General features: G+C 46.9%; 1 pseudogene; it reads left to right on the top strand.

Moving 5' to 3' along the window:
• Positions 1–3,415: 3,415 nt before the first annotated feature.
• Positions 3,416–7,040, top strand: LOC126518561 (uncharacterized; annotated as a pseudogene).
• Positions 7,041–10,695: the final 3,655 nt, after the last annotated feature.

Below are 10,695 nucleotides of genomic sequence, written 5' to 3'. Positions count from 1 at the left end.
TATATATATATATATATATATATATATATATATATATATATATATATTCATCTCATCTATGGGATCGCATGCGCGCGCTGTTGCTTTGTCTCTGCGTGTAGTATAGTTAAGAGAGCCAGTTTAAGGGCGGAGAAGAAGAAAGAAAAGAAAAGCAAAAACTGCAGCGCCGTGGTTTTAAAGCGCACCCGTGGTAGAGAAACGGAATGCGATATAAGCGTGCGTAGCCATGATACGCACACGACAAACTGCCTTAAAATATTTAGACTTGAGGGAAAGCTCGTTAGCAAACGATAGCACGGCAATCAGCACTCGAATATAATTATAACCCTAATAATAATTGTAAATATTCATCTCATCTATGGGATCTAATGCGCGCGCTGTTGCTTTGTCTCTGCGTGTAGTAGTTGAGAGAGCCAGTTTAAGGGCGGAGAAGTTGGAAGGAAAGGATAGTCTCTGAAGCAAACTTGCAGCGTCGTGGTTTTAAAGCGCAACCGTGGTAGAGAAACGGAAGGCGATATAAGCGTGCGTGGCCATGATACGCACACGACAAACTGCCTTAAAATATTTAGACTTGAGGGAAAGCTCGTTAGCAAACGATAGCACGGCAATCAGCACTCGAATATAATTATAACCCTAATAATAATTGTAAATATTCATCTCATCTATGGGATCTAATGCGCGCGCTGTTGCTTTGTCTCTGCGTGTAGTAGTTGAGAGAGCCAGTTTAAGGGCGGAGAAGTGGGAAGGAAAGGATAGTCTCTGAAGCAAACTTGCAGCGTCGTGGTTTTAAAGCGCAACCGTGGTAGAGAAACGGAAGGCGATATAAGCGTGCGTGGCCATGATACGCACACGACAAACTGCCTTAAAATATTTAGACTTGAGGGAAAGCTTCGTTAACAAACTATAACACGGCAATCAGCACTCGAATACGACGAGAGAAATTACTGAGACGTGGAAAATTCCCTTGAAAAAAAATTTGGTTTGCGAGACAAATGCTTGTTTGTATTGAACCTCTTAAAAGATGAGGGGTGGGGGAAATATGCGCTCACCGAGAGGGCATCGTCAGCACGAGACATCCACAAGGCACCTTACAGAGATGTGGAGAGCTTCGCGGCCGGAACGAAGCCTCCCTTCTCCGCCGGCCAAGAGGGGGAAACGCGCTTTCCGATCGCTCAAGGTTGCGCGGACATAGTAACATAGTCTTGCCTTAATTTTGGTAAAGGTCACACTACAGCAAAAAAGACTGAGTAAATGTGAAAATTCCTATACTGTCATCACGTTCAGGGCCTTTAACCCCGACAAATTTCGCTGATCCACTATTGAACTGGGAAGCTCAGTAAAGAGGGGGGAGGGAGGGAAACCTTCTTTGGCCTTTTGCATAACGAGTTGTTGTCCGAGGAACTACATATCTGGGATGTTTACGCAATGAAACGCTCTTATACACTAGTTTGCAGAAATTATTGCTCCAAAAATAACGCTTCACAATTGTCGGAAGAAATAAAGGCTCCAAATCAGGCATTTCTAAATCTCGAAATAAGTATACGTGCGTTGGTTATACGCCCAACTTTTATTATGCTTTTTAAAAGGCCGTAAATTTTATGTTCTCACGTAGTTGTGTCATTGAAGAACACAGTAGCAAAAGCGATGTATCACAACACTAACTCTTTATTGGGCGAAGTTTTGCCCCTAAAAGCAAGTGACATTTAAAGCACAACGAAGCACCTTTGTTTTCCTTGTTGTCCCAGGTAGAAGTCGCTACTCCGGGGGCAAGTTTTGTAGTCTGCGGTTAGCTCGCAGGTTGGGGTTGACGCTGGCATTGTCTTCATGGTTTGAGGTTCGATCACGGCTTTGCAGAGGCGTTTAGTACATGAATGCACAAGCACCTCTACCTGAAGTCACGTAGAAGCGACGGTGAAGCACAAAGCAGCAAAAAGTGTGTGTCATAAAAGCAACTCTTCATTGGTCGATCTTTTACCCCCAAAAGCAAGCGACATTCAAAGCACAATGATAGGCGCAGAGCGCAGTTGGCGATCGTAGGAAATCTTTTCTGTGAGTCCAGCACGTCGGCTTTTATACATGACTCGTCGAAGGCTCCAGCGTGACCGCTGGTGCCCGCGTGCCTTTCACAAAGTACTACGCGATTGCTATCACGCATACAATCCGATTAAACAAGGTTCGGTAATAACATGCACAGCAGGTAGAATCACCGCTAACATTCGAGTAAGTTCCAATCGTGCAGGGGCTTTCGCACTGAGCGATAACACGTGTCAATACTTCCAAAATAGGCTGCAATTAACAAATAACAATACTCGTGCTTTATATGTGAGTAGCCTAAAGTGTGCACTATCATTTTTTTCTTCTTGATAGGTGTATAGCCTCTAATACGGTAAAGTTACATGCAACATTATTTAGCCGCGCACAATTTCTAGACATTTGATATTCTAAGGTAAGTCTGTCTCAAAACAGACTCCAACGTATTTAACACTGTCCGCGTGTAGTACTGGGGCGCACATACTCTAGGCCACCTTTACCCTGATTGAACAAAGGTTGACTTCCTGCAAGAGCCTTTAATAAATTTCTCAAACATACTAAGCTTGTTTTGAGAGCACATATTTTTATGCGGTTTGTTTACGAAAGCAGTTCATGGCGTTTTTATGTCGCTTTTGTGTATAGCGACAGCTGCTTCATACTTCATGTGCTTATAAACGAGCAACGTAACATCAGTATATGGAAAGTAGTGCATAAATTAGTTTCCTGTTTATAGTCACAAACATATAAATTCAAAAGGGGAGACAAAACTGAACCCTGTGGAATCCCTACGTTAATATGCTGCAATTAACTATTTCGGTCACCAATACCTACAATCTGCAACGGCCAACCAAGATAGCAACACTGTGCAAGCGAAGAGAGCAGCGCAGCTATAAATACGTCCCTTCTTATCAATAAAGCATTCTTCTTGTAGCGACGACCGTGTGCATTACGCCCGATACATGGTGTCAGAAGTGGGGTCGCTCACGGGACCGGGACCGACTTGCGCCCGCCTGAGCCACTGCGAGTGGGCGACAACGCTGCAGCGTCCTGGCAGACATTCAAGCAACGCATCGAGCTGTACCTGATAGCAACTGAGCCCACGAAGCCACGCAGTAAGGAGCAGAAAGCTGCAATTTTTTTGCATGTTGCGGGTCAAGAAGCAATTGACGTGTTTAATACTCTGAACCTATCACCAGAGGAAGCTAAAGACTACGACGTTTTGGTTAAAGCATTTGAAAACTACTGCTTGCCTAAGTGTAATGAAACTTATGAGCGATATGTGTTTCGCTCGCGTCGTCAGGCACACGGAGAGCCATTCGAACAGTTCTTTCGGGATCTGCAACTAAAAGCAAGAACGTGCAACTTCGGAGATTTACAAAATTCCATGCTGCGGGATCAAATTGTCTATGACATTTGCAGCTCTTCCCTGCGAGAAAAGCTTCTTCGAAAGAAAGACCTGACCCTAGCCACAGCGGTGGAATGCTGCAAAGCTGAGGAACTTGCCGAATCGCAAAATAGGGCGTGGACGGAGGAAAACAAGATTGAACCTGTATTACGAACGCAAGCTAAACACGGACGCCAAAAATGCCGGTATTGCAACTTCTCGCATGCGCCAAGGAAGTGTCCGGCGTACGGCAAAACATGCAACAAGTGCGCGAAGCCTAATCACTTTGCCGCCTGCTGTACGGGCAAGCGAGCAGCCGTTGATTCTGTGGTCGAAGGAGCGGAGAGTGATAATGACTTCGACGTTCTGGAGATCAGGACGACGGAAAGCAAGCGTGGTCCCGAAAGTCGCGACTGGATTGTAACAACGAGCATTGAAGGAACTGATGTGCAGCTTAAGGTGTACACGGGAGCCCAGGCTAACTTGTTGCCGCGTTCGCTGTTCAAAAGGCTCGGAACTAGACAGCAGCCGTACCCCACGAGGAGCATCCTGCGCCATTACGGGGGCGGCGAAATACCGCACAGTGGAAAAGTTCGCCTCGCCGTGCAGTTAGGCAAACGGCGTGTGCTGCTTGAGTTCTTCATAGTAAAGAAGAAGCAAGCTATTCTGGGACTCGGGGCAAGTGAGCAACTTGGTCTGGTCAACAGCGTGAACTCGGTGGGCAGCAGCGAGACATACGGAAGCCTAAAGCAGGCATTCCCAAGGCTATTCACGGGCATAGGCAGGACGCGGCGCGAGTACAAAATGGTGCTCCGGAAGGACGCTGTCCCTGTGGTTCAGCCAACCCGGCGTGTGCCTTACGCCCTCAAGAAGCCGCTTAAGAAAGAACTTGACCGGATGAATGCTGCGAACATCATCGAGAAGGTGGAAGAACCGTCAGACTGGGTAAGTCCCTTGGTTATCGTGAGGAAGAAAAATGGAGACTTAAGAGTATGCATGGACCCGCGGGCAATTAATAGGGCGGTGAAGAGAGAGCACTTTCAGTTGCCATGCCAGGAAGAAATCGAAGGTGATCTAGCGCATGCAAAGTATTTCAGCAGACTCGATGCAAACAGTGGGTTCCATCAAATTCCCCTCGACAAAAAAACATCAGAAATCTGCACATTCAGTTCACCGTTTGGTCGGTATCGGTGTCTCAGACTGCCATTCGGTATTACATCTGCACCCGAAGTTTTCCAGCGTACAATGAGCCAGATATTCGACGACCTCCCGGGAACACGGGTGTACATTGACGATGTGCTAGTGTGGGGTTCTACGCGAAAGGAGCACGATGAACGCCTGTACAAAGCGCTGGAAAGGGCACAGGCAGAGGGCCTAACTTTGAATGCAGAAAAGTGCATTTTTGGACGTACTGAAATCAGCTTCTTGGGTGATAAGATTAGTTCCAAAGGTATTGAGCCAAATTCCGACCTGATAAAGTGCCTTTTAAACCACCTTCCGCCAACGACCAAGAAGGACGTTCAACGCTTGCTTGGCACCGTGAACTATTTCGGGAAATACTTGCCACTGTTGTCAGCCCACACTGAGGCCCTGCGCAGTTTGATTAGAAACGACACACTTTTCGAGTGGACGCATGTTCACGAGCGTGAGTGGGTGCTGCTCAAAAAGATGCTGACGGAAGCACCCGTCCTGGCTATCTTTAATCCCGAGCTTTCCACGAAACTGTCGACGGATGCGTCAGCATTTGCACTCGGAGCAGTGCTTTTCCAACAACACGGAAAAGACTGGCGCCCGGTAGGCTACGCATCGCGAGCACTCACAGAAACTGAGCGAAGGTACGCCCAAATAGAAAAAGAGGCCCTGGGCATAACATTCGGCTGTGAAAAGTTTAATGATTATGTTATTGGAAGACATGTCGTTATCGAAACCGACCACAACCCATTATTGGCTATTTCAAAGAAAGAAATAGGCGACATGCCACCCCGTCTGCAACGACTATTTCTTCGACTGCTGAAGTACGAGTTTGAGTTGCAGTATGTTCCAGGCAGCAAATTGGTTGTTGCCGACACCCTGTCACGAATCCCATCGCAGAAACAACCAGAAAAAGGCTCAACGGACGTTGAAGTTCATGCCGTGGGCGTTCTGACTGCCGTTGTTGGACCAGCCACCCTATCTCGTCTGCAGGCAGCAACGGCCAGTGATGCAACGACGCAAGACGTCATTTCCAGCCTGCAGTCGTCAATACCTGTAGAAGGTGAGCTAAAGTCCTTCGCACAAGAACTTTCTGTAGTCAACGGAGTACTCCTCAAGGGAACTAAATTATTCGTACCTGCAAGCATGCGAACAGAGATGCTGCGACGAGTGCACCAAGGGCATCTCGGCTTAGGAAAATGCAAATCGAGGGCTCGCAAGTTGATGTATTGGCCAGGAATGTCAACAGATATTGCCCACTGCATTGACAGGTGCGACGTTTGCAAGAAGTTTGCGTATCGACAGCCTGACGAGCCCCTGTGTCAACGCACCGTTCCAGACATGCCATGGGTGAGGGTTGGTACAGATCTTTTTCAACACGCCGGAAAGCATGATTTAGTTGTCCATGACGCCTACTCTAATTTTCCAGAAGTCGAGCATCTCAAGGATACCTCTGCAACGACTGTCATCCATAAACTACGTCAGATCTTTGCAAGGCATGGATTACCACTAGAAGTTTGCAGGGATGGTGGCCCGCAGTTCACGTCAAAAGAGTTTGAAGATATTGCGGCTCGTTATGACTTTGTTCATACGATTTCCAGTCCCTGTTTTCCCAGGTCCAATGGACTCGCCGAGAAGGGCGTACAAGTGGTCAAGCGGCTTCTTGGCAAGACTGAGAGCAAGAAAGAGGACTTCTATTTGGGCCTTCTCAATTACACGGTGTGTCCTCTCGAGGATGGCCGATCACCATCGGAACTGCTAATGGGATGAAGTCTCAGAACGCTACTTCCAGATTTTTCAGTGTCATCATCAGGTCCCGTCCAAAAACATGTCCAAGCAAGGACCACAGGAAGAACACTAACTCCACTACAGAAGGGAGACGTCGTCCGCATCCTCGGAAATGGTAGATGGGAAATCAAGGCGCAAGTCCAAGATCTCGTGGCCCGAAGGTCGTACACCGTTCTGACAGAGGATGGCCGCGTTTTCCGTCGAAATAGACAGCACCTTCGCAAAACATCAGAAGCGTTCCATCGAGCCATCCATTACCAGGCGGACGACTGCGACGACACCCCCGATTCATCTTCGAGCGCAGCCTCGCAGCAGCCGCCTGAACTTTCGCAGGCCGCACCGGATCGACCACCAGCGGGCACATCCGGCCCATCTAACATCCCAGATTCACTAAGGCGGTCTACCAGACCGCGAAGACCACCAGATCGCCTGGCCTACACGCACGGATTCCGGCAGACTGAAACAACCTAGGAGTGTTGACTGCTACTCTTCGATGTTGAGTGCTTTCCGTGTTTTAAGTGTTTCCATTCTTCGAAGAAAGGAGGATGCAACGGCCAACCAAGATAGCAACACTGTGCAAACGAAGAGAGCAGCGCAGCTATAAATACGTCCCTTCTTATCAATAAAGCATTCTTCTTGTAGCCACGACCGTGTGCATTACGCCCGATACACAATCTGAGAAAGAAAGAGAGAGAGAATAAACTTTATACAAAAGAGCTCACGAGCGCAGCTAGCTCCTCCACTCTTCAAGTAGGTTACGTCCAGCGGGCGTAGCCGGCCTTCACGCTTGGTTTACCAGATTGAGCTGGTCCGTCAATTTGGAGCTGTACAGCGCTTTCTCCCATTGCCGTGTTGTGGGGTGTGTGATGGGTGCGAGGTGTAGTGTGCTCGCGCAAGCTCACACGATGTGATAAAGCAATGCGCATTGATCGCAGTGTGCGTGTTTATAAGAATTGTTCTAACTTCAGGGTGGAGGACGAGAGACGGACGCTTTCCGCACAAAAAGAAGAAACGAAAAACTTTATACAATATTGTCGCAACGCCAGAAACAGGGGTCGTAGAGGGCTATTCATGAGGCACAGTGGCGGGTCGCATTTTTAATATCGAGCGCAACTGCGACTTATTCACTGCGCCTTGACACAAATGCTCATGGCTACAGGCGTTGACCACTTTTTTATCGGAGTACTGGAGCGGCATTTGCGTCCCTCCGAAGGAAGCATCTGAACCTGGCAACGTTTAACGCTAGACGTTATCTTGAGGCGAGTCTAGCAGTGCTATTGGAGGAATTAGAGGGCAGTAAATGGGATATAATAGGGCTCAGTGAAGTTGGAGGACAAAGAAGCATATACAGTGCTAAAAAGCGGGCACGTCCTGTGCTACGGGGGCTTAGCGGAGAGACGAGAACTAGCAGTCGGATTCCTGATTATTAAGTATATAGCTGGTAACTTACAGGTTTTCTATAGCATTAATGAGAGTGTGGCAGGTCTTGTTGTGAAACTTAATAAGAGGTACAAATTGAAGGTCGTACAGGTCTACGCCCCTATATCCAGTCATGATGACCAGGAAGTCGAAAGCTTCTATGAAGACGTGGAATCGGCGATGGGTAAAGTCAAAACAAAATACACTATACTGATGGGCGACTTTAATGGCAGGGTAGGCAAGAAGCAGGCTGCATACGAGGCAGTGGGGCAATATGGCATAGGCTCTAGGAATAGCTGGGTAGAGTTATTAGTAGACTCTCAGAACATAATAATATGCGGACAATGAATACCTTCTTCCGCAAGCGGGATAGCCGAAAGTAGACGTGGAGGAGCCCGAATGGCGAGACTAGCCATGAAATAGACTTTATACTCTGCGCTAACCTTAACATCATACAAGATGTGGCCGTGCTCGGCATGGTGCTCTGCATTAACCATAGGATGTTAAGAACTCGAATTAGCCGAGGCTTAAGGAGGGAATGGAAGAAACTGGTACATAAGAAGGCGATCAATCAGTTAGCGGTAAGAGGGAAAATAGAGGAATTCCGGATCAAGCTACGGAACAGGTATTCGGCTTTCACTCAGGAAAGCCGAATACCTGTTCCTTTGTGTTGAAACAGTGAACGAAAATCTTATAGGCATCATTAAGGAGTGTGCAATAGAAGTCTGCGGCAACTCCGTTAGACAGGATGCCAGTAAGTTATCGCAGGAAACGAAAGATCTCATCAAAAACACCAATGTATGAAAGCCGCTAGCCCTAGAGCTAGAATAGAACTGGCAGAATTTTCGAAGTTAATGAACAAGCGTAACACAGCTGACATATGGAAGTATAATAAGCATGGAAATGAACATGCTCTCAGGAACGGAGGAAGCCTAAAAGCAGTGAAAAAGAAAATAGGAATAGGCAAGAATCAGATGTATGCATTAAGAGACAAAGCCGGCAATATCATTACTAATATGGATAAGATAGTTCAAATGGCTGAGGAGTCCTATAGAGATTTATACAGTACCAGTAGCACCCACGACGATAATGGAAGAGAGAATCGTCTAGAGGTATTTGAAATCCCAAAGGTAACGCGGGAAGAAGTAAAGAAAGCCTTGTCAGCTATGCAAAGGGGGAAGGCAGCTGGGGAGGGTCACTTAACAGCTGATTTTTGAAGGATGGTGGGCCCATTGTTCTAGAAAAACTGGCCACCCTGTATACGTAATGCCTCATGACTTTGAGCGTACCGGAATCTTGGAAGAACGTTAACATAATCCTAATACACAAGAAAGCGGACGCCAAAGACTTAAAAAAATTATAGACCGTTCAACTTACTGTACGTCGCCTACAAAGTATTTACTAAGGTAATCACAAATAGAGTCCGGAACACCTTAGACTTCATTCAACCAAAGGACCAGGAGGTTTCCGTAAAGGATACTCAATAATCGACCATATTCACACTAGCAATCAGGTGATAGAGAAATGTGCGGAATATAACCAACCCTTATATATAGGTTTCATTGATTACGAGAAAGCGTTTGATTCAGTCAAAACCTCAGCAGTCATGTAGGCATTACGGAATCAGGGCGTAGACGAGCCGTATGTAAAAATACTGAAATATATATATAGCGGCACTACAGCCACCGTAGCCCTCCATAAGGAAAGCAACAAAATCCCAATAAAAATGCGTCAGGCAGGGAGATACGATCTCTCCAATCCTATTCACAGCGTGTTTACAGGAGGTATTCAGAGACCTGGATTGGGAAAAATTGGGGATAAGAGTTAATGGAGAAAACCTTAGTAACTTGCGATTCGCTGAAGATATTGCCTTGCTTAGTAACTCAAGGAACCAATTGCGATGCATGCTCACTGACCTCGAGATGCAAAGCAGAAGGGTGGGTATAAAATTATTCTGCAGAAAACTAAAGTAATGTTTAACAGTCTCGGAAGAGAACAGCAGTTTACGATATGTAGCATGGCTCTGGAAGTGGTAAGGAAATAAACCTACGTAGGACAGGTAGTGACCGCCGATCCGGATCATGTGACTGAAATAGACAGAAGAATTTGAATGGGCTGGGGTGCGTTTGGCAGGCATTCTCAGGTCATGAACAGCAGGTTGCCATTATCCCTCAAGAGAAAAGGGTATAACAGCTGTGTCTTACCAGTACTCACGTACGGGGCAGAAACCTGGAGGCTTACGAAAAGGGTCATACTTATAAATTGAGGACGACACAACGAGCTATGGAAAGAATAATGATGGGTGTAACGTTAAGGGATAAGAAAAGAGCAGATTGGGTGAGAGAACAAGCGCGAGTTAATGACATCTTAGTTGAAATCAAGAAAAAGAATCGGGCATGCGCAGGACATGTAATGAAGAGGGAAGATAACCGCTGGTCATTAAGGGTTACGGACTGGATTCCAAGGGAAGGGAAGCGTAGCAGGGGGCGGCAGAATGTTAGGTGGGTGGATGAGATTAAGAAGGTTGCAGCGACAACATGGCCACAATTAGTACATCACCGGGGTAGTTGGAGAAGTATGGGAAAGGCCTTTTCTCTGCAGTGGGCGTAACAAGGCTGATGATGGTGATGATGATGATGAAGGTAGCATCGTCCCAATGCGCAGATTAATCTGGAGAATGGGACAGAATGCGACAGGACAGAGTCACACACACACACAAACCAGAACAAAGAAAAAGGGAAAGTTAGGTCGACAGTTACGGCTTCATTCGTACCACATGTACCGCTTCGGGTAAGTGCTTGCGGCGATTGCAACTGTCGGGAACGATCTCGTAATTCACGTCGCTCAGGTGGTGGATCACTCTGCACGGCCCAACGTACCGT

This window comes from Dermacentor andersoni, chromosome 1 (assembly GCF_023375885.2).
Source record: "Dermacentor andersoni chromosome 1, qqDerAnde1_hic_scaffold, whole genome shotgun sequence".
Lineage (NCBI taxonomy): Eukaryota > Metazoa > Arthropoda > Arachnida > Ixodida > Ixodidae > Dermacentor > Dermacentor andersoni.
This window is presented reverse-complemented; position numbering and strand designations above follow the sequence as displayed.